The following is a 24,611-nucleotide window of genomic DNA, read 5'->3' on the forward strand; positions in this document are numbered from 1 at the left end:
GGAATTCTACCTGGATTAATACTATAGGTTAATAGCCATTACTCAGCTGATTTATGTACATGTGATTCATTGTGGCACAAATTGATCCCCTGTATACACTAGTGGCCCTTTATGGTATATACACGGTACCATCAGTAGCAAGACTGAGGGAAAGTAACTATAAAAAGTGCTACTCTGTATAAATATTATACCTCTGACTGTGATATATCCGCACGTCATGTAAAGTCGGTTATTGGATTGGAGGCACGTCTTTATAAATGATGAAAGTAATATTTTATTCTGTATGTTGTTAATAAATTTCTACTTTTGTGAACCTTAGCATTCTGGGACCTGATTTTTATAATCTATAGGTCTTTTTTGATATATAATGTGAGTAGTGTATAGTGCAGAATATGTATAGGGTAAGACATAGTTTAGTGCTTAGGGCGTAAGCTGGGTTGGATAAGATAATTACAATAGTGTAAAATAGAGTGTAACTAGCATTGTAACCGCACTATGCTTAGTACATACTGTTACTCATACTGCAGAAGGACATACACTAGACCTCATCTTCACCCGCCTCTGTTCCATATGTAATCTCACAACCTCTCCCTTCCCCCTATCTGACCACCATCTACTCCTAAACTACTAAACCTTGCACACCTAGACATTCACAGACTCTCAGATGCTCTTTTACCCCTGTCCTCCATATCTTCACTCCACGACATGGACAGCCCCACCGCTTTCTATAACACCACCCTCACATCAGCCATAGACTCAGTCGCCCCTCTCATGCATGGTAAAGTGTGACAAATCAATAGGCAACCCTGGCATAACAACCTCACCAAAAAACTCTGGCAAACATCCAGGGTCACGGAGCGGCGTTGGAAAAAAACACGCCTTCCAGATGATTTCACTGCTTTCAAACAGGCTACACTTGCCTTCAAAGTAGCCCTCACTTCTGCTAAACAGACCAATTTCTCTAATCTTCATTATCCTACAACCCAAAACAACTGTTCAGCACATTTAACTCTTTCCTCTGCCCACCACTGCCACCTCCAACTCCCCTCATCTCTTCTGAGGACTTTGCCACCTACTTCAAAAACAAGATCGACCAAACAAGGCAAATCTTTACTGTTCCACCACCCCAACCACTCCATATACCAGACCTCTGCTCTTTCCTAATAACTTCCCTCTCCAACATCACTGAAGAACTTACCTCCTTTCCAAATCACACCTCACCACCTGTGCACTTGATCCCATCCCTTCCCACCTGTTCTCCAACCTCACTAACATGCTCATTCCAGCCTTAACCCATCTCTTCAACCTATCACTATCTTCTGGTACCTTCCCTTCTGCCTTCAAGCATGCCACCATCACACCCATCCTCAAAAAAGCTAACCTTGAATCCACCTCTCTCCTCGCTACTCCGTTTCTCCCCTCTGCAAATCCCTCCACTGGCTCCCAATTCCCCAATGAATCCAGTTCAAACTACTAACACTGATCTACAAAGCCATCTACAACCTGTCCCCTCCCTATAGCACTGAACTAATCTCCCACTACCTTCCCTCACGTAATCTTTGATCCTCCCAAGACCTCCTACTCTCCTCCACACTTATTCATTCCTCACACAACCGCCTCCAAGATTTCTCCCAAATATCCCCCACCCTCTGGAATTCCACACCTCAACACATCCGATTATCCACCACCCTTGGATCCTTCAGTCGGAACCTGAAAACCCATCTCTTCAGGAAAGCCTACAGCCTGCAATAACCATTCTGCCACCTCACCACCACTCGAGCTGCCACCCCACCAACCACCCGAGCAGTCGCGTCACCACCGCCAGAGCTGCCGTGTCACCACCGCCAGAGCTACCACGTCACCACCGCCAGAGCTGTCGCATCACCACCGCCAGAGCAGCCGCATCACCACCACCAGAGATGCCGCATCACCACCACCAGAGCTGCCGCATCACCACCACCAGAGCTGCCGCATCACCACCACCAGAGCTGCCACCTCACCACCATCAAAGCTGCCACACCCACGACCTTCTGTCTCTTCCCCATTATCCTGTAGAATGTAAGTCTGCAAGGACAGGGTCCTCTCCCCTCTACACCAGTCTGTCACTGTAAATTTGTTTACTGTAAATGATATCTATAACCCTGTACGTAACCCCTTTTCTCATGTACAGCACCATGGAATTAATGGTGCTATATAAATAAATAATAATAATAAGTGTTTGCAAGGGAGATCTGCCCAGCAACTATATGGTTAAGTGTTGTGACTAGCCCACAGGGGGAGGGCTTAGTGATAGGGACAGGACTGTGCTTCCTGGATAGAGTTAGATTTTGCTAGCTACTGTGCCAAGTTCAAGTTCACGGTGCAGTGGTCGCATAGCAAAAGCAAGTACATATTGTTCTAGGTGGAATGAGGCCTTACAAAATTCTCTGCAGACATTCCTGAAATGTCCGGAGCTCAAGGCTCAATACAGGTACTATGACGAGCACCTTAACCCCCTCCATACAGATTGAGATGGATGTGGAACCACGTGTGGGAAAGGTAACAGATCTCAGCTATACTGCAAAATTGGACTCGGAATCCCTGGGACTGACACGATCAGTGAACTTATGGATATTCTAGGAAGAACAGACAGAAATTCTGGAAATGTACTGTACTAAGGAAACAAGAAATGGAGGGTGCTGTGCCCAGTACTGCGTGTTACAATCTGATGCACTTGAACTATCGAGTAAATTAATATGTTGAACTGGGTGTCCCCTGACCTATGTGCAGTGGCTCCTAAAGTTGGAAATCTGGAGACAACGGAGGCCTGTGGCCTGCAAATGAGTGTAACGCATCCCATACGTGACAGCACACAATTTTCCTGTAAATTGTCAGGGCTACATGGAGCAGCAGCTTGTCCAAGACTATCGCCCTCTGGCACCTTACAAGACAACCCCGAGCAGTACATGTACTGCTCATATCGTGTCTCCCCCTTTGATGTGGGCTCCGGCGGTGAGCCCACATCAAAGTCGCGACATATCAGCTGTTTTGTACAGCTGACATGTGCGCGCAATAGCGGCGGGTGAAATCGCTATTCACCCGCCGCTATTAACCTGTTAAATGCCGCTGTCAAACACAGACAGCGGCATTTAACTACCGCATCCGGCCGGGCGGCCGGATATGACGTCATCGCCGACCCCCGTCACATGATCGGGGGTCGGCGATGCATCAGGAAGGTAACCATAGAGGTCCTTAAGACCTCTATGGTTACTGATGCAGGTCTGCTGTGAGCGCCCCCCTGTGGTCGGCGCTCACAGCACACCTGCATTTCAGCTACATAGCAGCGATCTGATGATCGCTGCTATGTAGCAGAGCCGATCAGGCTATGCCAGCTTCTAGCCTCCCATGGAGGCTATTGAAGCATGGCACAAGTAAAAAAAAAATGTTTTTAAAAATATGAAAAAAATATAAAAAATATAAAAGTTTAAATCACCCCCCTTTCGGCTCATCCTAAATAAAACAATAAAAAAAAAAACAAACCTACACGTATTTGGTATCGCCGTGTTCAGAATCGCCCGATCTATCAATTAAAAAAAGCATTAACCTGATCGCTAAACGGCGTAGCGAGAAAAAAATCCGAAACGCCAGAATTACGTTTTTTGGTCGCCACGACATTGCATTAAAATGCAATAACGGGCGAGCAAAAGAACGTATCTGCACAAAAATGGTATCATTAAAAACATCAGCTCGGCACGCAAAAAATAAGCCCTCACCCGACCCCAGATCACGAAAAATGGAGACGCTACGGATATCGGAAAATGGCACTTTTTTTTTTTTTTTTTTTTTTTTTTTAGCAAAGTTTGGAATTTTTTTTCACCACTTAGATAAAAAATAACCTAGTCATGTTAGGTGTCTATGAACTCGTAATGACCTAGATAATCATAAGGGCAGGTTAGTTTTAGCATTTAGTGAACCTAGCAAAAAAGCCAAACAAAAAACAAGTGTGGGATTGCACTTTTTTTTCAATTTCACCGCACTTGGAATTTTTTTCCCGTTTTCTAGTAAAAGACATGGTAAAACCAATGGTGTCTTTCAAAAGTACAACTTGTCCCGCAAAAAATAAGCCCTCATATGACCATATTGACGGAAAAATAAAAAAGTTATGGCTCAGGGAAGGAGGGGAGCGAAAAACAAAAACGCAAAAATGAAAAAGGGCCGCGACTTGAAGGGGTAACAGTTACCCTGCATCCAGCTGAAGCTCCTCTGCGTCTGGGCCATATAATAAAGCAGAACAATCATACTAAATGACATGTCAATACTATGTGTGCCCTATTTATTTTTACAAGAATTAATATGGATTCCTGTAATATAGATTCATATAATATAGATTCTGCTCATATGAACAGACATGAGATAATCATTCTTCAGATTGCCTCCTTCTAGGTTGTCCATTAACTTAAGCCAGCCCCTGTTGTATTAACTGTACACCTTGTAGAAAGCCATTTTACACATGCTTAATGCCAAATATAATCAATGTCATTCCTGTGCATTATTATTCTAGTCATTACATGCTATAAAACTGATACTTTCCTCCTAATAATTACCATTATGTCTTATAAACAATCGTTCCCCCGACACAAGCTATTTCCATAGACCAGATATACTTCATTTTTATTATTATCTATGGGAGAAAAAATTATTCAGCTATAAAGAAGTGAACGAAAATAGGAAAAAGTTTCAAAATCTGCCAGCAAATATTTGTGTAAAATTCCCTGATGTAAAACGATTATAACAAAGGTTATTCCTCGCACAAATCGTTGTTTGCCAGCATCTTAAGAATTTAGTAGCAATGATAAGAAAAAAACTTTCTTTAAATGCTCATTAGGAATCTGCTTCCAATGATTAATTGACTCCAGAGATGATCATTGAACTTTCAACTAAATGTCAGTGCGCAGTTATTAATACAGCCAGTCCTTCCCTATGCAATAAATCTCTGAGCATATCATCTATTTGTTCAGGCTTCCACATTACAAATATTTGCAGGATGAAGGCCTTTTTAACTCTTCATCAGATTTCATGCAGTCATTTTTTTCCATATGTTTTATTCAGTTTTAGTTAAAAGGTTGTTTTACTACAATCATATTAAGGGGAATCTGTTAGCAAATTTTGCAATGTATTGTAGGAGCAGAGAACCTGATTACAGTGATGGGCACTTACTGGGCTATGTTCTGCTGCTTCCATACAATCAGTATTTTACTTCTGACTGAAGGCCCTTTGTGCATGTGCTCTCCTGTTGCAAGTGCTGACAAGGGCTGAAGTGGCACGCTTCAGTGCGCGAGCTCTGCTGCTGACCCCGTTCATTCGTGCATGCACACAGCTGTGGCACTTGTCAGTGCGGGCAAACGAGAACGCACGCACACAGCGCCAAGTTAGGAGTTTGAAAAGGCCGCAGCGGAGCCCATAGGGCACCTCTCTCTGTGTCTGTACCAGTGTCAGAGAACACTGCTCTCCTCACCAATCCCCGGCATTAGCTCCTCAGCAACTCTGACGCTGGACAGTGGACCCACCTCAGCTCTTCATCCTCCCCCGATCTCAAGGACCTGGGTGAGTCCCAAGATGAAATATATATATATATATATACATATATACTCAGCAGTTGCAGTTTCTCCTATATAATGCATACAGACTGCTGTATATACGATATATAAGTGATATTGGCTGCTACTGCTGTATATAATTGCAGTATCACCTATATAATGTTCGGTATATACAGCAGACTATATACATTATAGGTGATACTGTTACTGCTGTGTATATACGTTATATAGGTGATACTGCTGTATATAAACTGCAACAGCGATATCACCTATAAAAGTACATACAGTAGTCTATACATTATATAGGCAATACTGCTATATATATACACCGTATTTTTCGCTTTGTAAGATGCACTTTTTCTCCCCAAACTTGGGGGGAAAATGGGGGTGCGTCTTAGAAAGTGAACATGCCTTACCAGGGGGGGTGTCCGGGTGTGTCTGGGCGCCCGGCGGTTGCTGCGGGTGTCTCCGGTGCCCAGCGGTGCTGCGTGGTGCTGCGACAGGCCAGAGCCCCGGCACTTCCAGGGTTCCACGTGCGCTGGTCTCTGGGAATATGGCTGCCACCGAGGGCAGCGTATACAATAAACTTGGCACTCAAATCGGTTGTAAGGTGAAGTTAATTGACTTTATTGCATGTCCCAGATACAGTTTCAACAGTTAAACGTTTTCGGTCCCACTGGACCTTCTTCAGAACAATTTCCAATTTATCTGGTTAAGCTGGTTACAACATGTGGAAGGAAAAATCACCTTCTAACGAGAAACTGTGGAGCAATGCAATAAATGGGAAAACAAAGGGGCTCTAGGCGAACTAAGCTGCTAATGGAGTCTGCGGCCCATAATCAGGATGAGGAGCTCAGATCTGCGTGGCGCTGGATCGCCAGAGAGGGGCGCACGAGGGCAGCTCATGGGCTGATGGTGATCTCAAGAGATGAGATTTCAGTGCTGAAATCTCATCTCTCGAGATCTTGATCCCGAGATCACCATCAGCGCATGCGCCGCTTCCGGCGGCGGCCATATTCCCGGAGTCCAGCGCACGTGGAACCCTGGAAGTGCTGGGGCTCTGGCCTGTCGCAAAATGTTGGTAGAGCCCCAGGCAGCGCTGGACACCCATGCAGCACCGCTGGGCACCGGAGATACCCGCAGCTACCGCCAGCAACTGCCGGGCACCGGAGACACCTGACAGCAGCACAAGATCCCCGCTGCAGCGCGCCACACATCGGAGCCCCCACTCATCCCAGCCTGCGGCCTGGAGCATCACCCCACTCCTGCCTCCTCCAGCAGAGACTCAGGGACCCCGCTTCACTGCAGCCACCACCCCCGATAAGCAATAAGAAGCAAGGATTATAAGAAGCACCACCAATTTATTAAAAAATATTTTTTTCTTATTTTTCTCTAAACAGCAATAGCACAAAAAGAGGACTTAAAAATCCTCCAAAATTCAAAAACACAGCAAAAAGGCAGAGATGCTTACCTGCCCAGGCCTCCAAACAGATGCACTATCAGGATGCAGTGGACCTATATAGTTAAGATGGTGGCAACACAGGTGCAAGAATACCAATGAGACAACCGCTCACAGCCTACCAATCCATGGAGGGGGTGGTTGCTTGGTATATAAATGCACAATGAAGACTTGTATGTGGCGCTGTTCACACAGTGGTAATGCACAACATCCAGGTTACCAGCCTATTAGTTGCGCCCTTCTATTACATCAGGCGGGCTGCCCAGCATTATCCAAGTGCATCCCATGTGAACAGACACCACAGTTTAGAAGACCAAATGGGCCCAACTGCACCCTGAAAAATAAAGTGCAAAAAGTACACATATAAAAAATGTGAAGTATTAGTTGATATTTTGGCCAAAATACGTAAGCTCGTAACCCTCGTCACGGGTGCCCACGCTTACGAGTCCTTCACTAAATAGCAATAGCACAAAAAGATTATTAAAAAATATTTTTTTCTTATTTTTCTCCTCAAAATTTGGGGTGCGTCTTATAATCTGGAGCATCTTATAAACCAAAAAATACGGTGCATATGACTATACACAGCAATCACAGTATAACATACATATTGTATATTGTATATACAGCAGTCGCAGTATGTTATATTGTGATTCCTGTGTATAGTCATATATATGCATACATATACTGTATATAGCAGTATTGCCTATATAACGTATATACAGCAGTCGCAGAATCACATAGCATATATACATTATATTGGTGATACTATAACTATACAGAGTAGTCGCAGTATCAACTATATATTATTAATTAGATCAGAGCCACATATAAGTCCTCTCAAGGACAGAAAAACTCCCAACAATATATGTGCAATTAGAAAAAAGGAGTCAAAAGCTGCCAGTTTAAGTAGATAAAACTATTTTGTTACATTTATTAAATAGCAACATGTATTACAATAATCAGATAAACTACTAATACAAGAACATATAGACTGTCCATATGCCAGCCCTTTCACGTACACACCACGACTAACATGGGTGAGGTTCAGTCTTAGATATTTATTTAGACATTTGTTTTAAGGCCCCTTCACATTTAGCGACGCTGCAGCGATACCGACAACGATCCGGATCGCTGCAGCGTCGCTGTTTGGTCGCTGGAGAGCTGTCACACAGACCGCTCTCCAGCGACCAACGATGCCGGTAACCAGGGTAAACATCGGGTAACTAAGCGCAGGGCCGCGCTTAGTAACCCGATGTTTACCCTGGTTACCATGCTAAAAGTAAAAAAAAACAAACACTACATACTTACCTACAGCCGTCTGTCCTCCAGCGCTGCGCTCTGCTTCTCTGCTCTCCTCCTGTACTGTCTGGGAGCCGGAAAGCAGAGCGGTGACGTCACCGCTCTGCTTTCCGGCTCACAGACAGTACAGGAGGAGTGCAGAGCGCAGCGCTGGAGGACAGACAGCTGTAGGTAAGTATGTAGTGTTTGTTTTTTTTTACTTTTAGCATGGTAACCAGGGTAAACATCGGGTTACTAAGCGCGGCCCTGCGCTTAGTTACCCGATGTTTACCCTGGTTACCAGTGAAGACATCGCTGGATCGGTGTCACACACGCCGATCCAGCGATGTCTCCAGGGAGTCCAGCGACGAAATAAAGTTCTGGACTTTCTTCAGCGACCAACGATCTCCCAGCAGGGGCCTGATCGTTGGTCGCTGTCACACATAACGATTTCATTAACGATATCGTTGCTACGTCACAAATAGCAACGATATCGTTAACAATATCGTTATGTGTGAAGGTACCTTTACATGGGTTCCCAGTGGGACAAATAGTGTTCAATTACTATATGGTATACTTACCCCATTTGAACCTGTGACCTTAAGTCGTATGATATTTGGTGTGGTGCGTGATTCTGTTACCTGTACCCTTCACATAGTAACCCTATATGGACTATATGTTCTTGTATTAGTAGTTTATCTGATTATTGTAATACATGTTGCTATTTAATAAATGTAACAAAATAGTTTTATCTACTTAAACTGGCAGCTTTTGACTCCTTTTTTCTAATTGCACACATCAACTATATATTGTATATACTGTAGTTTCAATGTGATATATATTCAGCAGTTGTGGTGTCTCCTATGTTATCCTATGTACATCAGCCTTAGTGTCTATTTTATGATATACATGTGTGTCTCCTATGTGATGTATGCATCATAATATAGTATGATGCTGTCTTAATTATATTGTAGACTTGTGTGTATATATACACTATATAACAGAGATGTTTATATAGTACTAGCTGAAGAGCCCGGCATTGCCTGGGCAGTTGAACTGCTTTTAATGGCGTCAGTTTAGGGGCCTTACTCCTGCACCTCACGCTCCTCCTCTATACACAGCATTTTTCTGCAGCACAGCCTTTCTCCTTTTTAGTCGCCTCCACCTCACACTCCTCTTCCATGTACAATTTGAAACACTTGATCCCGAGAGAAAGTGCACTAATTGGAATAAAGCGTATCGTATACACAGCCTACTTCTTCTGCAGCACCACACTTTTCTCCTCGCTCACACGTTATTTGGTCACTATTTTTAACTCAGTATTTGTAAGCTAAAACTTTGCGTAAAACAATCAGAGGGAAAGTATATTAGAAACCCGTCACCACTTCAGACGCACAATCAGTTAAAATCTGTTATTGTGCAGGAGATTCTTCCCACATGGCAACAGTTAACAGCCGCCAGCCAATCACAGGCCGGCAGTAGACGTCAGCGCGCACGTTGCCAACGTATGATGTCACTGTCATACGCCAGAATGACACTACGTGCCTCAGCTGAATCGTACCCTGGCCAGGTAAAGAGAAACTTTTTTTTTTGTAAAGCTGCCATATGGGGTGCATTATTCTGTTATGGAGCTGCACTGTAGTATATATATTGCAAGGGGGTGTGTAAAACCACAGGTGCCTGGTTGTTACAGTGGCATTGCTTTCCTCACGGGGAGAGTGATGTCACGCTTGGAAAAGAGGAAGGTTCCCTTTTATCAGGTATTCACATATATGCAACACAGTTCTGACTCCAGGCCACAAGGGGGAGCTCAGAACCCGGTTTTCAGGGGAGCTTCCCTGTATATGAATATATATTCTGGTCTGAGGGAGGAGTTAATCAGTCAAAGGAACTGAACGGAGTGGAAGCAGACAGTGAGAGTCTGAGAAAGAAAGAGGGGGTCATGCAGCCACGAGAAGTGCTGGAGCTCCCAGAAGGAACGAGAACACAACAGTTTGTAGAGACAGTGAAGGAGGGAAAGGAGCAAAGGAGACTTGATAGCTGGAGAGAGAAGTGTTATGGCTGGCAATCAGGCAACACAGCGTGCAGTAATCAGCGCACATACAGAGATCTGGCAATAACCAAAAACAATAGGACGAGCTCTGAGACGTGGAATCTCTGTAGACTGCAGTACCTAATCTATCCTCACACAACTATAAGCAGCAGTGGATTGCGCCTAACAACTACCTATGCAACTCGGCACTGCCTGAGGAGCTGACTAGCCTGAAGATAGAAATACAAGCCTGACTTACCTCAGAGAAATACCCCAAAGGAATAGGCAGCCCCCCACATATAATGACTGTTAGCAAGATGAAAAGACAAACGTAGGAATGAAATAGATTCAGCAAAGTGAGGCCCGATATTCTAGACAGAGCGAGGATAGCAAAGAGAACTATGCAGTCTACAAAAAACCCTAAAACGAAAACCACGCAAAGGGGCAAAAAGACCCACCGTGCCGAACTAACAGCACGGCGGTGCACCCCTCTGCTTCTCAGAGCTTCCAGCAAAAGACAATAGCAAGCTGGACAGAAAAAAACAGAAAACAAACTAGAAGCACTTATCTAGCAGAGCAGCAGGCCCAAGGAAAGATGCAGTAGCTCAGATCCAACACTGGAACATTGACAAGGAGCAAGGAAGACAGACTCAGGTGGAGCTAAATAGCAAGGCAGCCAACGAGCTCACCAAAACACCTGAGGGAGGAAGCCCAGAGACTGCAATACCACTTGTGACCACAGAAGTGAACTCAGCCACAGAATTCACAACAGTACCCCCCCCTTGAGGAGGGGTCACCGAACCCTCACCAGAACCCCCAGGCCGACCAGGATGAGCCACATGAAAGGCACGAACAAGATCTGGGGCATGGACATCAGAGGCAAAAACCCAGGAATTATCTTCCTGAGCATAACCCTTCCATTTGACCAGATACTGGAGTTTCCGTCTAGAGACACGAGAATCCAAAATCTTCTCCACAATATACTCCAATTCCCCCTCCACCAAAACAGGGGCAGGAGGCTCCACAGATGGAACCATAGGTGCCACGTATCTCCTCAACAACGACCTATGGAATACATTATGTATGGAAAAGGAGTCTGGGAGGGTCAGACGAAAAGACACCGGATTGAGAATCTCAGAAATCCTATACGGACCAATAAAACGAGGTTTAAATTTAGGAGAGGAAACCTTCATAGGAATATGACGAGAAGATAACCAAACCAAATCCCCAACACGAAGTCGGGGTCCCACACGGCGTCTGCGATTAGCGAAAAGCTGAGCCTTCTCCTGGGACAAGTTCAAATTGTCCACTACCTGAGTCCAGATCTGCTGCAACCTGTCCACCACAGAATCCACACCAGGACAGTCCGAAGACTCAACCTGTCCTGAAGAGAAACGAGGATGGAACCCAGAATTGCAGAAAAATGGAGAGACCAAGGTAGCCGAGCTGGCCCGATTATTAAGGGCGAACTCAGCCAACGGCAAAAATGACACCCAATCATCCTGGTCAGCGGAAACAAAACATCTCAGATATGTTTCCAAGGTCTGATTGGTTCGTTCGGTCTGGCCATTAGTCTGAGGATGGAAGGCCGAGGAGAAAGATAGGTCAATGCCCATCCTACCACAAAAGGCTCGCCAGAACCTCGAGACAAACTGGGAACCTCTGTCAGAAACAATATTCTCAGGAATGCCATGTAAACGAACCACATGCTGGAAGAACAAAGGCACCAAATCAGAGGAGGAAGGCAATTTAACCAAGGGCACTAGATGGACCATTTTAGAAAAGCGATCACAGACCACCCAAATGACCGACATTTTTTGAGAAACGGGAAGGTCAGAAATGAAATCCATCGAAATATGTGTCCAAGGCCTCTTCGGGACCGGCAAGGGCAAAAGCAACCCACTGGCACGTGAACAGCAGGGCTTAGCCCTAGCACAAATTCCACAGGACTGCACAAAAGCACGCACATCCCGTGACAGAGATGGCCACCAGAAGGATCTAGCAACCAACTCCCTGGTACCAAAGATTCCTGGATGACCGGCCAGCACCGAACAATGAAGTTCAGAGATAACTTTACTAGTCCACCTATCAGGGACGAACAGTTTCTCGGCCGGACAACGATCAGGTTTATTAGCCTGAAATTTCTGCAACACTCTCCGCAAATCAGGGGAGATGGCAGACACAATGACTCCTTCCTTGAGGATACTCGCCGGCTCAGATAACCCCGGAGAGTCGGGCACAAAACTCCTAGACAGAGCATCCGCCTTCACATTTTTAGAGCCCGGAAGGTATGAAATCACAAAATCAAAACGAGCAAAAAATAACGACCAACGGGCCTGTCTAGGATTCAAGCGCTTGGCAGACTCGAGATAAGTCAAGTTCTTATGATCAGTCAATACCACCACGCGATGCTTAGCACCCTCAAGCCAATGACGCCACTCCTCGAATGCCCACTTCATGGCCAGCAACTCTCGGTTGCCCACATCATAATTACGCTCAGCAGCAGAAAATTTCCTGGAAAAGAAAGCACATGGTTTGAACACTGAGCAACCAGAACCTCTCTGTGACAAAACCGCCCCTGCACCAATCTCAGAAGCATCAACCTCGACCTGGAACGGAAGAGAAACATCAGGTTGACACAACACAGGGGCACAGCAAAAACGACGCTTCAACTCCTGAAAAGCTTCCACGGCAGCAGAAGACCAATTAACCAAATCAGCACCCTTCTTGGTCAAATCGGTCAATGGTCTGGCAATGCTAGAAAAATTACAGATGAAGCGACGATAAAAATTAGCAAAGCCCAGGAATTTCTGCAGACTTTTTAGAGATGTCGGCTGAGTCCAATCCTGGATGGCCTGAACCTTAACCGGATCCATCTCGATAGTAGAAGGGGAAAAGATGAACCCCAAAAATGAAACTTTCTGCACACCGAAGAGACACTTTGATCCCTTCACGAACAAGGAATTAGCACGCAGTACCTGGAAAACCATTCTGACTTGCTTCACATGAGACTCCCAATCATCTGAGAAGATCAAAATGTCATCCAAGTAAACAATCAAGAATTTATCCAGATACTCACGGAAAATGTCATGCATAAAAGACTGAAAAACAGATGGAGCATTGGCAAGTCCGAACGGCATCACCAGATACTCAAAATGACCCTCGGGCGTATTAAATGCCGTTTTTCATTCATCTCCCTGCCTGATTCTCACCAGATTATACGCACCACGAAGATCAATCTTAGTAAACCAACTAGCCCCCTTAATCCGAGCAAACAAGTCAGAAATCAATGGCAAGGGATACTGAAACTTAACAGTGATCTTATTAAGAAGGCGGTAATCAATACACGGTCTTAGCGAACCATCCTTCTTGGCTACAAAAAAGAACCCTGCTCCCAATGGTGACGACGATGGGCGAATATGTCCCTTCTCCAGGGATTCCTTCACATAACTGCGCATAGCGGTGTGTTCAGGTACGGACAAATTAAATAAACGACCCTTAGGGAATTTACTACCAGGAATCAAATCGATAGCACAATCACAATTCCTATGCGGAGGTAGGGCATCAGACTTGGACTCTTCAAATGCATCCTGAAAGTCCGACAAGAACTCTGGGATGTCAGAAGGAATGGATGACGAAATAGACAAAAATGGAACATCACCATGTACTCCCTGACAACCCCAGCTGGTTACCGACATAGAGTTCCAATCCAATACTGGATTATGGGTTTGTAGCCATGGCAACCCCAACACGACCACATCATGCAAATTATGCAGTACCAGAAAGCGAATAACTTCCTGATGTGCAGGAGCCATGCACATGGTCAGCTGGGCCCAGTACTGAGGCTTATTCTTGGCCAAAGGTGTAGCATCAATTCCTCTCAACGGAATAGGACACCGCAAAGGCTCCAAGAAAAATCCACAACGTTTAGCATAATCCAAATCCATCAGATTCAGGGCAGCGCCTGAATCCACAAACGCCATGACAGAATACGATGACAAAGAGCACATTAAGGTAATGGACAAAAGGAATTTGGACTGTACAGTACCAATAACGGCAGAGCTATCGAACCGCCTAGTGCGTTTAGGACAATTAGAAATAGCATGAGTAGAATCACCACAATAGAAACACAGTCTGTTCAGACGTCTGTGTTCTTGCCGTTCTACTTTAGTCATAGTCCTGTCGCACTGCATAGGCTCAGGTTTACTCTCAGGCAGTACCGCCAGATGGTGCACAGATTTACGCTCGCGCAAGCGACGACCGATCTGAATGGCCAAGGACATAGACTCATTCAAACCAGCAGGCATAGGAAATCCCACCATTACATCCTTAAGAGCTTCAGAGAGACCTTTTCTGAACAAAGCCGCTAGTGCAGATTCATTCCACAGAGTGAGTACTGACCATTTCCTAAATTTCTGACAATATACTTCTACATCATCCTGACCCTGGCATAAAGCCAGCAGATTTTTCTCAGCCTGATCCACTGAATTAGGCTCATCGTAAAGCAATCCGAGCGCCAGGAAAAATGCATCAACATCACTCAATGCAGAATCTCCTGGTGCAAGAGAAAACGCCCAGTCCTGTGGGTCGCCGCGCAAAAAAGAAATAATAATCAAAACCTGTTGAATAGGATTACCAGAAGAATGAGGTTTCAAGGCCAAAAATAGCTTACAATTATTTCTGAAGCTCAGGAACTTAGTTCTGTCACCAAAAAACAAATCAGGAATCGGAATTCTTGGTTCTAGCATCGATTTCTGATCAATAGTATCTTGAATCTTTTGTACATTTACAACGAGATTATCCATTGAGGAGCACAGAGCCTGAATATCCATGTCCACAGCTGTGTCCTGAAGCACTCTAATGTCTAGGGGAAAAAAAAGACTGAAGACAGAGCTAAGAAAAAAAAATGATGTCAGGATTTCTTTTTTCCCTCTATTGGGAATCATTGGTGTGGCTCCTTGTACTGTTATGGCTGGCAATCAGGCAACACAGCGTGCAGTAATCAGCGCACATACAGAGATCTGGCAATAACCAAAAACAATAGGACGAGCTCTGAGACGTGGAATCTCTGTAGACTGCAGTACCTAATCTATCCTCACACAACTATAAGCAGCAGTGGATTGCGCCTAACAACTACCTATGCAACTCGGCACTGCCTGAGGAGCTGACTAGCCTGAAGATAGAAATACAAGCCTGACTTACCTCAGAGAAATACCCCAAAGGAATAGGCAGCCCCCCACATATAATGACTGTTAGCAAGATGAAAAGACAAACGTAGGAATGAAATAGATTCAGCAAAGTGAGGCCCGATATTCTAGACAGAGCGAGGATAGCAAAGAGAACTATGCAGTCTACAAAAAACCCTAAAACGAAAACCACGCAAAGGGGCAAAAAGACCCACCGTGCCGAACTAACAGCACGGCGGTGCACCCCTCTGCTTCTCAGAGCTTCCAGCAAAAGACAATAGCAAGCTGGACAGAAAAAAACAGAAAACAAACTAGAAGCACTTATCTAGCAGAGCAGCAGGCCCAAGGAAAGATGCAGTAGCTCAGATCCAACACTGGAACATTGACAAGGAGCAAGGAAGACAGACTCAGGTGGAGCTAAATAGCAAGGCAGCCAACGAGCTCACCAAAACACCTGAGGGAGGAAGCCCAGAGACTGCAATACCACTTGTGACCACAGAAGTGAACTCAGCCACAGAATTCACAACAGAGAAGCTGCGACTGGGCTTCCTCCACGCTGAGTGCAGATACCAGTAGCAGGAAGACCGAGGTTGTGGGGGTAACTCTATGCCCCATTGCAGAAACTGGCAGGACAGCAGATTGCAAGTTACCTGTCCACCATTGACACCTGAGGACACAGTAGCGAATAGAGCCCGGGTCGTGATAGAGATCCTGTAAAAAGGCTCGAGCTACCTGTCGCACAGGTAGTATCCTACCAACAAGGGGGACAGAGAAGAAACGTGAGGACCTTGTGTGAGGCCTAAGGCAGCAAGTGACTGCACCACGGATCTTGTAAGAAGGCTTCCAACCTTGCCTGGTAAAGGGGAGTCCAGATTCACTTCCAAGCTAGCTGGACCGTACCTGTACTTCTGATCCGGTACCCTGGACTGTGGCTGCCTGAATTAATCGGTAAAGAGACTGCAGCCCCGTATCCTCTGTTTCTTTCTATACCACCTACCATCTGTCCCTACTACACCGGGAGCCCTGGAGACCCAGCTTCACCTGTGGGAAGCCATACCATCCCAGCTGCCATAACATCACCCCAGCGGACCCCTTTAAGCAGTGTCGGTCGCCCCTAACCGAGTACCACAGATGGCGTCACAAACTTTTATTACTTTATTCAATCCCCTTTAAAGACTTTTCCCTTAACATGGGCGCCCAGGGCCACAGATCGGGTCACCGCTGCCGTGACACATCCCTTTAAGTACTGGACCAGGTACCGAGTACCCCACGGCCCTGGTGGGCGTTCCAGGTGCACTACGTCACTGCGCCCTCTGACCTGAGCATCACAGCCAGATGACGATGAAGACGGAGCCGCACCGGAACGAGGAGCGGTAAATATCACGCAGCGCTGCGCTCCCCTCCCCATATACTCACCTACTGCTGGTGCTGTGCAGTCCCTGCTTCTTCCAGCGCTGCATCTTCTTCCTATATTGAGCGGTCACAGTTACCGCTCATTACAGTAATGAATATGCAGCTCCACCTCTATGGGAGGTGGAGCCGCATATTCATTACTGTAATGAGCGGTACCATGTGACCGCTTAGTACAGGAAGAATCTGCAGCGCTGGAAGAAGCAGGGACTGCAGGGACCGCGCCAGCAGTAGGCGAGTATTATTAGACAGCCCCCGCTCCCCCTCCCCTGCCGACCCCCGGGTATGACTCGAGTATAAGCCGAGAGGGGGACTTTCAGCCCCAAAAAATGGGCTGAAAATCTCGGCTTATACTCGAGTATATACGGTAAATTGAGAGTAGAGAAAAATCCCTTAAGGTATATGTCCCCAATAGCAGGGTCTGGCTGGCTGTGCAGGCTGTGTTGGCGTGCTGCATATGATTAAGACTCAGGAAGAGTCGAAACGTCAGTTTAACCTCTGGTCACTTTCCACGTATGGAATCTCATGTTTAATGTTCATAATAAATTTTCACTTTCATTTTTGAATTATACATATGTAGAGAGTGCGGTGTATTCTATTCTCCCTTGATAAAATAATAAAGCCTATACTCCCATGTCGACGCAATTACCGCGGTGTCGGTACTCGCTCTCCCTGGAGCTGTGATGTGGTGTTGTGACACGTGATGCCCGGCGCCAATCAGCGCTGGTGTCACTGTCTCCACCTTTGGACAAACTGAATATGAAGAGGAAGTCCAAGATCAAGAAGTGCATCCCGGACTTCCTCTTCATGTTCAATTTGTTCCAATGGAAAGACATTGATGTCAGTGCTGATTGGTGCCGGGCATCACGTTACAACATCACAGCCCCAGGGAAAGTGATATATATACACCTTATATACTCGAGTATAAGCCGACCCAAGTATAAGCCGAGACACTTAGTTTTGCCACAGAAAACTGGGAAAACTTAATGACTCAAGTGAAAGCCTAGGGTGAGAATTGCAGCAGCTACTGGTAAATTTCAAAAATAAAAATAGATACCAAGAAAAGTAAAATTAATTGAGACATCAGTAGGTTAAGTGTTTTTGAATATCCATATTGAATCAGGAGCCCCATATAATCCTCCATACAGTTCATGATGGGCCCCATAAGATGCTCCATACAAAATACGCCCCATATAATGCTCCATAAAGTTTATGATAGAGCCCATAAGATTCTCCATATTAAAATATGCCCGATATAATGCTGCATAAAGGTTAATAATGGCCCCATAAGATGCTCCATAGAAACATTTTCCCTATAAAATGCGGCATAAAGGTTGATTATGGCCCCATAAGATGCTCCATAGAGTAATATGCCCCATATCCTGTTGCTGCGATTAAAAAAAAAATGGCATACTCACCTCTCGTCGCTCAGGCCCCTGGCACTTGCGATATTCACCTGTCCCCGTTTCACCGTCGGGCGCCACTCTGTCTTCCAGGTCCTCTGGCTGAGACGTTCAGGCAGAGGGCGCGCAATGACGGAGCGGCGCCCGGCGGTGGAATGGGGACAGGTGAATATCACTATAATAATAACAATAATTTTATTTAGACAGCGCCAACATATTCCGCAGCGCTTTACAAAATATAGAGGGGACTTGTATAGACAAGACATTACAGCATAACAGAAATCACAGTTCAAAAAAGATACCAAGAGGAATGAGGGCCCTGCTCACAAGCTTACAAACTATGAGGAAAAGGGGAGACACGAGAGGTGGATGGTAACAATTGCTTTAGTTATTCACACCAGCCATAGTGTAAGGCTCGGGTGTTCATGTAAAGCTGCATGAACCAGTTCACTGCCTAAGTACGTAGCAGTACAGACACAAAGGGCTATTAACTGTATAAGGTGTATGAAAACATGATGCGAGGAACTTGATTATGATTTAAGTTTTTTGTTTTTTTTTGAATGGGCCACACAGGGATAGTTAGGTTAATGCGTTGAGGCGGTAGGCCAATCTGAACAAATGATTTTGTAGGGCACGCTTAAAACTGTAGGGATTGGGGATTAATTGTATTAACCTGGGTAGTGCATTCCAAAGAATCGACGCAGCACGTGTAAAGTCTTGGAGACGGGAGAGGCCAGGGGTAGGGTGGTAGACTGAGAACAAGAGAGGAGATGTAGGGTGGTGCTGAGCCATGGAGAGCTTTGTGGATGAGGGTAGTAGTTTTGTGCTGGATTCTGGAGTGGATGGGTAGCCAGTGTAATGACTGGCACAAGGTAGAGGCATTGGTGTAACGGTTGGTGAGGAATATGATCCTGGCAGCAGCATTCAGGACAGATTGGAGCGGGGAGAGTTTGGTAAGAGGGAGGCCGATTAGTAGAGAGTTAGAATAGTCCAGACAAGAATGAAAAAGTGAAACAGTAAGAGTTTTTGCAGAGTCGAAAGTAAGAAAAGGGCGAATTCTAGAAATGTTTTTGAGATGCAGATAAAAAGAGCGAGCCAGTGATCGTATGTGGGGGGTGAATGAAAGCTCGGAATCAAGGATGACCCCAAGGCAGCGGGCATGTTGCTTGGGAGTAATGGTGGAACCACACACGGAGATGGCAATGTCAGGCAAAGGTAGGTTAGTAGAACATGATGTTAGAGATAGCGGTAAGACAATCACTGTTTTCTAAAAAGGTCGGCGTGATATCAGGAGAAGTAGTGTATAATTGGGTGTCGTCAGCATAGAGATGGTACTGGAAACCAAATCTACTGATTGTATACCGCCCCTATTGGACAAACAAAGAGAAGAGGAGGGGGCCTAGGAATGATGCTTGAGGAACCCCTATAGTAAGGGTACGGTGAGAGGAGGAGGAACCAGCAAAGGATACAGTGAATGATCGGTCAGAGAGATAGGAGGAGAACCAGGAGAGAACAGTGTCCTTGAGGCCAATGGAGTTGAGCATAGTGAGGAGGAGCTGATGATCCACAGTGTCGAATGCTGCGGCGGAGAGATCCAAGAGAATTAGCATGGAGTAGTGACCATTAGATTTAGCTATTAGTAGGTCATTAGAAACTTTAGTGAGAGCAGTTTCAGAGTGTAAAGAGAGGAAACCAGATTGAAGAGGGTCGAGAAGAGCATTATCTGAGAGATAGCGGGTAAGACAGGAGTGGACCAGGCGTTCGAGGAGTTTAGAGATGAAGGGAAGATTAGAGACAGGTCTATAATTAGCGGCACAATTTTGATCGAGGGATGGTTTTTTAAGTAATGGATGTATGATGGCATGCTTAAATGAGGAGGGAAAAATACCAGAAGTGAGAGAAAAGTTGAATATTTTGGTTAGGTGAGAGGTGATAGCCGAGGAAAGGGACTGGAGGAGATGTGACGGAATGGGGTCACTGGTGCAAGTGGTTGGGTGAGAAGATGCAAGGAGCCTGATTACTTCTTCTGTAACTGGTTCAAAGTCAGAGAGTGAACTAGATGCAGTGGGGGAGGGAGGACAGTGCATGGTATGAAGGGATTGGGAGATCATTTCCTGTCAAATGTGGTCAATTTTTTCTTTGAAGTAATTGGCCAGATCGTCAGCTTGGAGATCTGGTTGGGGCCCGCACTCTTGGGTTGAGTAGGGACTAGAAGTGTCAAAGAGACTTTTAGGGTTATTGGACAGCGAGGTGATGAGGGTGTTGAAATAGGTTTGTTTGGAGAGGTGAAGGGCAGAGTTGTATGTTTTTAGCATGAACTTATAATGGATGAAATCTTCGGGTAGATTTTCTTCACAGACGTTCGGCGCACCTGGAGCACCGCTGCAGGAAATGTGTTTGCAGCATGTGCCACGGTTGTCGCCGTCTGTGCCGAGTTGTTCTATGTGTAGGAGGTGCAGCTTCATCCAGGGTACTTTGCAGGGTTTCATTGTAATGTTCCAGAGCAGAATCAGGACATGAGATGGAGGAGATTGGAGCCAATGAGGACTGCAAGTTCTTCATAAGTTTCTGGGTGTTAATGGCCTGTATGTCTCTATAAGTGTGGAAAGTGGGGGTGACCTGAGCGGGATGGCAGTTCTTGATAAGAGAATGAAAGAAGGTTGTGGTCAGAGAGCGGGAGAGGGGAGTTTGTGAAATCATCCACTGAGCAAAGTCGGGAGAAGACCAAGTCGAGGGAGTTTCCATCTTCATGCGTTGGAGAGTTAGTATGCTGCGGGAGGCTGAAAGAGGAGGTTAGAGATAAAAGGTGAGAAGCAGATGGGGAGATGGGAGAAGCAATGGGGATGTTGAAATCACCCATGATGAGGGTGGGGGTGTCACAGGAGAGAAAGTGTGGAAGCCAGGTGGCAAAGTGATCCAGGAACTGATGAGAGGGGTCGGGAGGACGATACACCACCGCAACTCACATGGAGAAGGGGATTTAGAGTCTGACAGCATGGACCTCAAAGGAAGGGAATACAAGTGAGGGTACTCACTTGCTCACTATGCTCAACCTCCCTCGTTATACTCACCTGCTCCCGGCGTGGTCCCTGCTTCTCACTGACAGATGGTCTTGGAGCCGGCAGCTTGTTCCGGTGTTCAGCGGTCACTGGTACCGCTCATTAAAGTAATGAATATGAGCTCCACCCCTATGGGAGTGGAGTTGTGTCCATATTCATTACTTTAATGAGCGGTACCACGTGACCGCTGAACACAGGAAGAGCTGCCGGCGCTCGAAGGCCATCGGAGATGCAGGGACCGCGCCAGGAACAGGTGAGTATGTGACAGTCGCCGCTCTCCCTCCCCGCCGACCCTCTGGGACAATGACTAGAGTATAAGCCGAGAGGGGCACTTTCAACCCAAAAAAATGGGCTGGAAATCTCTGCTTTTACTCGAGTATGTATATATATATATATATATATATATATATATATATATAGTTGAAAACAGACGTTTATATACACTAAGTAAATGGACACATATTCATTTTTTCTCAATTTCTGACATTAAATCAGAATAAACCTTTCCAGTTCTAGGTCAGTTAGGATTACCAAAATTAATATTTGCCAAATGCACAGCACCACTCCTCCTGTCCTGTATATATACATTGCACAGTGCCACTCATCCTATCCTGTATGTATACACTGCACAGTACCGCTTATCCTGTCTTGCTGTCGGAGAGGCAAAATTGGACTTTGGGAAGGTCAATACTGGTTTATTATATTCCATACTCCTATGGGAAAATAAAACAAAATTGGAAAACCCATTTAAATGGATTATCCCAAGTAATTCCCTATCCTGAGAACTTTCCAATTGCTGGGTGTCCAATCGCTGGGACTCCCATAAATCCGAGAACTGGAGCTCTAAAGAGTATCATGTAAATGGAGCTGTGGTCGATCATGCGCACTGCGGCGCCATTCACATGTGGCTCTTCAAATGTCTCCTTTAACCCTTTTCCAATGTTGTGCATAACCCACGTCAGACTCCCCCTTTTTAGTTCAGGCTGCGGTACTTCACCGGCATTCTGGGCACATGACAGCTGATCGGTACAGCTAACATGTGCCCACAATAGCCGTGGGTGGAATCGCGATCCACCCGCGGATGTTAACTAGTTAAATGCTGCTGTCAATCTCCGACAGCGGTATTTAACTCACACTTACCGGAGTTAAGCGCGTCGCAAATCCCGCCCATCTGTGACCCCGTCACACTATCACAAGTCACCGATGGGTCGGCATGACAACCAGAGGTCTCATAGCAAATGAGCATTTCTGCTACACACAGGCAATCTGATCGTTGCCTGTATGTAGCAGAGCAGTTCAAAGTACTGCAGCTATTAGTCTCCCATGGAGACTATTGAAGCATTCATAGAGTAAAAAAAAGTTTTTAAAAATATTAAAAAAATAAAAAAATATATAAAAGTTCAAATCACCCCCTTTTCGCCCCTTTCAAAATAAACCAAATAAACAATAAAAAAAATCAAATATAGACAAATTTGTTATCGCCGCATTCAGAATCGTCCAATCTATCAATATAAAAAAAAATTAACCCGATCACTAAACGGCGTAACAAGAAAAAATTTAAAATCTCCAGGATTTTCGCTGCTATATTGCAATAACGAACAATCAAAAGATTGAATCAACACCACAATGGTATCAATAAAAATGTCAGCTTGGAGTGCAAAAAATAAGCCCTCACCCAGCTGCAGATCATGAAAAATGGAGACACAACAGGTCTCGGAAATTGCCATTTTTTTTTGTTTCTTTTAACATATTTTGGAATTTTTCTTCACTACTTAAATAAAAAAGAACCTAGACATGTTTGGTGTCTATGAACTCGCAATGACCTGGAAAATCATAGTGGCAGGTCAGTTTTAACATTTAGTGAACATGGTGAAAAAAACTGTTGAGTTTCACGTTGTTTGGACAGTACACCTCACTCCCAATTGGGAAAACAAAACTAATGAGGGGACCACATGTTTTAATTACCATGATGTTCCTAACTTATGTTATGTTCTTATACCATGTGAATTTAATGATAATCGACAGTATATGTTGAGATTTTATTTTACATATTTGTATTAACAGTTTAAGGCTGCGGTCACACTAGCAGTATTTGGTCAGTATTTTACATCAGTATTTGCAAGCCAAAACCAGGAGTGGGTGATAAATGCAGAAGTGGTGCATATGTTTCTATTATACTTTTCCTCTAATTGTTCCACTCCTGGTTTTGGCTTACAAATACTGATGGAAAATACTGAACAAATACTGCTAGTGTGACGGCAGCCTAAGTGAAAATTGTTTTTGGTGCGAATGAGCTAAAGATATAAAAACACTAACTCCCAAACATATGCTAAGAGGGCAGTGTTTGGCATACATCTAAATAATGCCATTCTATGGGTTAGCTAGCTGGCAGTACATGCCAACCATAGCATAAACCTAGCATTACTAGTATCATTAGATGTATTAGTAATTGGATTGAAAAGAACGTCATCAATAAATATTTCCTGAATCTGTTTCTTTTCAAACAGCCAGATACACAATGTCCTGATAATAAGTTATAGGGCTGTCAGGGGCCAGAATTTATGTGCAGAAAGCCACAAAAGTGTCAATGTAGTGTATAAAGTGCAATAAATATAAGCCCTACTAATATATCTGAATGTTCCTGTATTTACATATCTTCAGGACGACTTGAAAAATGAATCATGTGTAGACAGACGGATCGATAGATAATGGAGAACTAATGCAAATGACGCTAACAATGAAAGAATGAAGCCGATTCTACATTAATCACATTGCCTGTCAATAAAAGTAATCACAGCCCTGGAATTTCACATTAATGCAGAATTTGATATTTGTAAACTAACGGTAAATCAAGCGTCCTAATGAGAACGGTGGGAAGAGAAATATTGTTTTATTGGCTGAAATCGCAGCAGGCTTCATTCATGGAAGGGCATGTGGTGCTGGTGTATTCATTATCAAGATTGATGTGTAGACTCAGCACCTAGCAGACCCAAGTGAGCGCAGTAATACATCTCTGAGACTACAAGTGGTGGCAAAGGGAAAAGTCATTCATCAAAGTTTTGCCGTACTTTTGTTCCTCCGCACAATGAGTCCAGCATTGTGCTCCTGTTTACAACTAATGGGATATTGCTGTTGATAAATACCTTGGTGAGTGGACAGGACGGACTTGGGCGCAAAGCCACAAATAAGTAACCGTTTAAGAATGAGC

General features: G+C 44.9%; 1 protein-coding gene across 1 annotated transcript in view; it reads right to left on the reverse strand.

Moving 5' to 3' along the window:
* Positions 1-24,611, reverse strand: part of TPH2 (tryptophan hydroxylase 2) — a 742,941-nt gene that overhangs the window by 718,024 nt on the left and 306 nt on the right. The gene's annotated exons all lie outside the window — the stretch shown is intronic.

This window comes from Ranitomeya imitator, chromosome 4 (assembly GCF_032444005.1).
Source record: "Ranitomeya imitator isolate aRanImi1 chromosome 4, aRanImi1.pri, whole genome shotgun sequence".
In the NCBI taxonomy this organism is placed as follows: Eukaryota; Metazoa; Chordata; class Amphibia; order Anura; family Dendrobatidae; genus Ranitomeya; species Ranitomeya imitator.